Here is a 7162-nt window from a genome sequence, read left to right as displayed (position 1 = left end):
TCCTGCCCCCCAGACCGCCTGTTCGTTCCAGCCCCCCTCCGCTCCGACGTGCTCCAGTGGGGTCACGCTTCCCGACTCACCTGCCATCCCGGCATCCAGCGGACCCAGGACTTCCTGCAACGGCGCTTCTGGTGGCCGTCACTGGAGGAGGACGTCCGGGGTTTCGTCAACGCATGTCCCGTGTGTAACCAGTGTAAGACCTCTCGCCGCCCCCCTGCCGGCTTCCTGCACCCCTTGCCCATTCCCCATCGTCCCTGGTCGCACATCTCTCTGGACTTCGTGACCGGTCTTCCCGCGTCCAAGGGCCACACTGTCGTTCTCACCCTTGTGGATCGATTTAGTAAGCTGGCCCATTTCATTCCCCTTACTAAACTCCCCTCTGCCAGAGAGACTGCGGACCTGCTCCTCCACCACGTCTTCCGCCTCCATGGATTACCCACTGATGTCGTCTCTGACCGGGGTCCCCAGTTCACCTCGGTCTTCTGGAGGGAGTTCTGCAGCCTAGTCGGGGCCACCGTCAGTCTATCTTCCGGCTTCCATCCCCAGTCAAATGGACAGACCGAGAGGGTTAATCAGGACCTGGAGACCACCCTTCGATGCCTGGTGAACCGCAACCCGGCCTCCTGGTCTGACCAACTGGTATGGGTAGAATATGCGCATAACACCCTCACCTGTTCATCCACTGGTCTCTCTCCTTTTCAGTGCGCCTACGGGTACCTGCCACCCCTATTCCCCGACCTGGAGAAGGAGTCTGCCTGCCCCTCGGTCCAAGCCCTGATCCGTCGTTGTCGACGCACCTGGACCCGGGCGCGCTCTGCTCTCTCAAGGGCTGCAGATCGCCACGCTTCTGCTGCCAACAAGCACCGCACGCCGGCTCCTGCCTACCGTCTTGGCCAGAAAGTCTGGCTCTCCACCCGTGACCTACCTCTCAAGGTGGAGAGTCGCAAGCTGGCTCCCAAGTTCATTGGACCATTCCCCATAATCCGCATCATTAACCCTGTGGCGGTACGCCTTCAGCTTCCTCGCTCCATGAGGATCCATCCCACCTTCCATGTCTCCAGGGTCAAACCTGTCCAGGAGAGCCCTCTGGCTCCTCCCGTTCCGCCCCCTCCTCCCCCTCAGTTCGTCGACGGGGGTCCGGTGTTCTCCGTCCGGCGTCTCCTCCGCTCCCGCCGCCGTGGACGTGGGGTCCAGTATCTGGTGGACTGGGAGGGGTACGGTCCGGAGGAGCGCTCCTGGATCCCAGCTCGCTTCATCATGGACCCCAGCCTTATCTCTGACTTCCACCGATCCCAGCCTGACCAACCTGCCCCGTCCTCCCGCCAGCCCGCTACGGTTCCACCGGCGAGTGGTTTCTCTGACAGAAGGGACTCCGATGTCGCGTCCTCCTCCTCTTCGGAGGACGCAATCTCTGAGGCCTCGGAGGAATTCTAACCCTCCTCCGGGCCCCCTCCTCCCTCCCTGTTTGGTTTTGGACGTCTGGAGCCGTCCCTTGCCGGGGGGGGTACTGTCATGATCCGCCCCTGGTTCTCTCATTCACCTGCCTGCCACCCTGATCACTCCCAATTAACCCAACCACCTTCACCTGTGTTTCCCCTATATCAGTCCTCTCCTCCCAAACATTCCCTGCCAGATTGTCTCTTGTGTTTCACAGTGCTTTCCCGCGATTCTACTCCTGACCTACCGCCGCTCCTGTCTGCTCTCTGATCCCTGCCTGTCTGACTATTCCCCCGGTTCCTGATCCCTGCCTGTCTGACTCTCCTTCTGGTTCCTGATCCCTGCCTGTCTGACTCTCCTGCCGGTTCCTGATCCCTGCCTGTCTGACTCTCCTGCCGGTTCCTGATCCCTGCCTGTCTGACTCTCCTGCCGGTTCCTGATCCCTGCCTGTCTGACTCTCCTGCCGGTTCCTGATCCCTGCCTGTCTGACTCTCCTTCTGGTTCCTGATCCTCGCCTGTCTGACTCTCCTGCCGGTTCCTGATCCCCGCCTGTCTGACTACCCCGTTGGTTCCTGATCCCTGCTTGTCTGACTACTCGCCTGTCTACGAAATAAACCATTGACTCTGTTCCACGCTCGTCGCCAGTCTGTGCACTTGGGTTCAGCCAAACGCGCACGTTACAGAACTGGTTCATTGGTCAGCTACCTGTGACGCCTGTTTGCGTTTTATTACTTGTTTTGACAAAAATAGATAACAGTTTGTCCCATAGGTTACAAATTCTAAATGTATTCCGTTCACATGACTGTAAATTAAAGGTGCCGCATCTCTCATGCTCTTTTCTCATATAGAGGGGATTTATTGATTTGAGGGAGGGAGAGAGAACGCTTAGCTTTAGGACCCCTAGGATGCCGGCGCTACTGCATGATGATTTGAGAAGATTTGAACTAATTGGGTTTATTGAGCAGTTCTTCTCCTTTTAAAATAGTTTGCTTTCTCTCTTAATCGCAATTGACGATTTCTTCCCATTCAGTGGCCACTTCCATTCTGGGGTTTGATTCCCACATAATTCTAAAATCTTATTTACCATGACAGATGGCATTTCTCCAGAGTTCTCATTGCTCAGTGGAGGCAAGAGAGACAGAGGGAGGCCCCCGATGTAGAACACACTGAGCTAAGTCCTCAAATGTGTGCTGTCTCACCAGCTGCTGCTAGGTTCTGTAAACAGTAAAGAAGGTGTTCAGCACTGTGAATCTGTACCTTCTGCTTTGGTTCATGTATTAAAAGTACCGTCCCTCTCTACAAACAAATTTACGGCAATATTTGCATCCGTTCATGTCATCTGCATTCAACTTGCCAGAAAACATAGGCTTCCATTAGCGTTATATACAATGATATAAAATAGCGTAATTATTATAATACATGATAAACTCTCATACCCATTACGCGAAGGATTCACATCCGATGAAGACACTGAATGAAGATGTTTCACAGGTGAACAATTACATCTACTTCTGAACAATGCATTTCACCGTATAGTACAAAGGTGATAACATTCAGCTGGCAAAACAACCAAAGTGCACTACCGTGTCCCGACGGAGAAAATCATCTTCCCAGTGCCAGTGGTATGATGGACAGCTGCAGCTCAAACTGTTTTCAAATCATCTTTAATCGTATCAAAATGTTGCCAAACTTTTGATGTTTTTTCCTGACATTGTGCATCCTTCGAGATTAACGGTCTAGAATGTGCTGTTCTTAGGAAAGTAAATGAAGGTGCCACAGCCAGTAAACAAAGTGGCTGTCAGACAAACAATATGGACATTTCTTGAAAGCCAAACATAACACAGCAAACATAAGACTGATTCAGTCCCTTTAAGAAGGCAACAAATGCTGTGGAATAAGTCATTACCCCCATTCCCCCAATGGAACGCCCCGTATTTCACACACATAAGTTACCCCATTCCACTATTAAAGACCAGGTCCACATCGAAGATTGGAGGTCACCCCTAGACTCCATAGGGAATATGATAAAACAAATGAGGCTTTCACTTTCATCTGTCAGAGTGGTTATCATCATATAAAATAAAGCTTCTTCCGATGTGTGATGCTAACACTGCTGGGGCGGTTTTCAAGTCCAACTTGGCAGCAGGAAGCTCAAGTTATGAACAAATAAGCCCCACTCGCACCATGCCAGAGGAAGCGTCACACACATGACAACATAGCCATATGTGGACAGTCACTCCTATATATGGGCGGTCACCTAAAACAATAAGTAAAGAGGGTGGAAAAGATGCAAGATGCATTTCATCGTAAAACCTGTGACTGGATCACGAGTGAGTACTACCAGATTGCGAGGCCTTGGATGGCCAGTGAGCAGCAATAAGTGGTCTCAGGGAGGTCTGCTTCATCTGCAGAAATGCGCACGCACACATACTCACACACATTTTGCTAAGTTGCTTTTTTTGTGTTAAGGTTCATTTGAATTGTTGTACAATCGATGTTGATGGACTTTTATTAATAATGTGCAGGCTCCTATTCATTTGAGTTATGACATCAACAAATTTAATTGGTGTAAAAGCTAGAGGGCCCTATTTTAACGGTCTGAAATACAAGAGAGAAGCGCCAAAAGCAAGTAGCTTTTGGGCGGTTCTATGGCAATGTTGCTATTATACCGGCGGATAAATTACTCTTGAGCCCTACGCAAATTTAAAAGGTTGGTCCGAAGTACCCTAATAACCTGTAGGTGTGGTTTGGGTGTAACGTGCAATGAACCAATCAGAGCGTCATCTCACATTCCCTTTAAAGGCCCACTATGCAACTTTTTTAGCCAAAATTACATTAATTATGCTGGTTGAGAGTTATTCTGATGGTTCTGCATTCCATTTGCAGAACCATGTGTCATTGCCCCATGTCACCTCTCCAAGGAAAAAGTGCATATGCAACTTGCTCTGTTCGGACCGACACAATCCGGATGTGACGCAGCGGAAGTATCCAATCGCGCCTCGAAAATGTAGTCAGATTGTAGTTTCGAAAATGCTTTACGGCACAGACACACACCCAAACATGGCACCAGCTGGATATAAACAGCCAGTTGCGAGGCAATTGTTGCATTCATCATGGATCAATCCCCAGATAGCAAAATTCAGTTGAATCAATGTTTAAATATGGTTTGGCAGAAATTTTGAAACTACGTTGAAGCCTGACATTGAAACGATGTTGAAAGTGTCCCCTCTACTTTTCGTTGAATCAACATTGGATCTTCAACCATTTCGATATTGAATCAATGGTGATTCAACCATCATCTAAATGAGAATCAACGTTTAAATTTCAGTTGATTTTATGTTGAAATAATGTCACTTAATCAATAGTGAATCAACCATCATCTAAATGAGAATCTAAATTTCAGTTGATTTTATGGTGAAATAATGTTATTTAATCAATGGTGAATCAACCATCATCTAAATGAGAATCTACATTTCAATTTCAGTTGATTTTATGTTGAAATAATGTTACTGAATCAATATTGGTTCAACCATTATCTAAAATGTATACTAAATATTAATTTATATGAATGAATGAATGAATGAGTATAATATATATATAAGTATTACAATGAGTGATGGCCATTTTAGCTTGCAGAACAATCAACATCAACCTCCATTGAAATACACTCAATTTAGCAGTAAGAATATGCCGCCAACATAGGACTAACTGTATAATAACAACAGACACATTTTGGATTCATTTAGATTCTATGGATAAAAACATGTATTAGAAAAAACAAATTAAATAATCAAATTGTTCAAGGTACTGAAAGAATCTTTGGCTTGCCTTCACCACAAAAGATACCAACAAGAAAAGGTGAATTAGTGTAATCACATGTTCTTGCATCTTTGGGAAGGGTGGGATGAAACACCCTTAACAAAAGGCTGCAACCAGGGCCAACAAGGGCCATAGCCCATATGAAGAGGACACTGTGGGAGAGAAGAGACAACATGTCATCACTCATGATGAAACACTTTGCAGAGCAACTTATGCAACAGCTTTTTAGGAATATTAGGAATATCAAATTCACTTACATCTACTTTTTCTTGATGCCTCCTGCACGCCAAGGGGCGTAACGTAGCCAATTTTTTACAATGTCGCTGAAGGCCTGCTGTGTGAGTTTGCGGTCACACTGCCGAGAAGCAACTGAAAGACATGAATACAAAATGGTTGTTTAACGAATGAGAAGATACTCATTGGGTCATTGAGAAGATGAATCAGTTGGGTTTAAATAAGTTGTTGCCAGCTAAAAGATAATGTTCCACGCAGTAATGGCCCAATACCTTTTGCTCAGGTGGCGACTTTCTTTTGGCCGGGCAGTGTAAAAATAATAACCCAAAGTGCAATAGTGCTAATGCAGTTGAAATGTCAACAGTCCAGTTACACTTACGATGTGTAGAGAGAGCGAAAATGCTTTTGTTTGGCCTTAAATGCAGATTACTGTTACAAAACAGTGTCAAAACAGCACAAGGAATATTTAGATAAACTCACCAAACATGCAGTCTTGCAGGGCTGTGTCTTTGAAGGGCTGCTTGGCATCCCTTTGTGTGCAGGTTTTTCCTGCACAATTGAACTTGCAGGCCAGGCCGTTGGTCAAAACCGTTGCAAGCATCCTCCTTACCATACATGTGGAGCTAGTGCCTCCCACCAAGGCCAAGCGGGCAATCTATTGATATGAGAGGAAAAATGGATTTAAATACAATGCCAGTTTGCCTGTTGATGTGACTCAATTGGAACACCGGTGTTAAAGGTCCGACCATGCGGAACATGGATAAAAAATTTTAACAGTGAAAATGTTGGGTTGCACTACATGTTTCATTGGAATACATTGGAAATGCATTGGAAATGCATTACAGGAACATGACTCTCCATGAGCTAGGGGCAGGTGTGACATCTGTCTTTGCATGTTTAATAACATCTAGACGACACAAGCTTTCAGAAAATGCATGGTTTGAGAGGTATATTGGCTTTCCCTAAATAGTAGAGACCAAAATGTAAAGTCTTTCTACTTGATTCACAAGGCAAATCATGATAATGACTCCCGGCGTTCTTTACATTATCCCTTACTTACCATTCTGATCAATGTTCAGCATGGTCAGACCTTTCAAAAAAAGTTTTTTTTGTTGGATTAAGGGGGGGGGAGGTGGGGTGTGCGGTAAGGCCCAGTAAAGCCCGGTAAGGCCCCGCCTAATATGGAGAATGTCTCATTATGCAGCTCAGTTTATCAAACAAATTACCATCTTTTGTCGGACTGGCTTAGTTCCCAACAACGTTTTTGGCCTCATTGAAGTCATCTTCGTTGGTGATAGGCAGCTGGATGGGGAACATCTCTTGGCTTGTGGCTGGCCCTGGTCCACAAGATGGGGTCATTCTAGCCTCTGCCAATTCACCCTTGATGAACTGCACATCCCTTGACAGTTCATTGACAACCACCAGCACTTCGGCAAGCATTTTTGTCATCTTTTGGATGGCAAAAACAAATTGTCAAACAAATTGTCATGAGATAAAAACGTGCAAAATACTTCTGTGGTTACATAGCACAACATCTTCTAATAGACTTGCCTTTCAAAAGCTGCCCGTTGTCACCTTGCATGGTCACATCTATAAATACAAGTAATTTGTATCTTGGTTTTTACCGTGTTGTAAAAGTTGGAACTTGTTTTCGTTTAGTTCCATGTTGTTG

General features: G+C 46.3%; 1 long non-coding RNA gene across 1 annotated transcript; it reads right to left on the bottom strand.

The window, feature by feature from the left end:
* Positions 1–5570: 5570 nt before the first annotated feature.
* LOC115560233 (uncharacterized) lies at positions 5571–6749 on the bottom strand. The gene is made up of 3 exons (XR_003979720.1): positions 6717–6749; positions 5971–6145; positions 5571–5625 (listed from the first exon to the last, which is right to left on the bottom strand). It is a non-coding gene; the product is annotated as an uncharacterized LOC115560233 (long non-coding RNA).
* Positions 6750–7162: the final 413 nt, after the last annotated feature.

Source organism: Gadus morhua, chromosome 15 (genome assembly GCF_902167405.1).
Source record: "Gadus morhua chromosome 15, gadMor3.0, whole genome shotgun sequence".
NCBI lineage: Eukaryota > Metazoa > Chordata > Actinopteri > Gadiformes > Gadidae > Gadus > Gadus morhua.
Note: the sequence above shows the minus strand (reverse complement) of the source record. Positions and strands in the feature narration are given on the sequence as shown.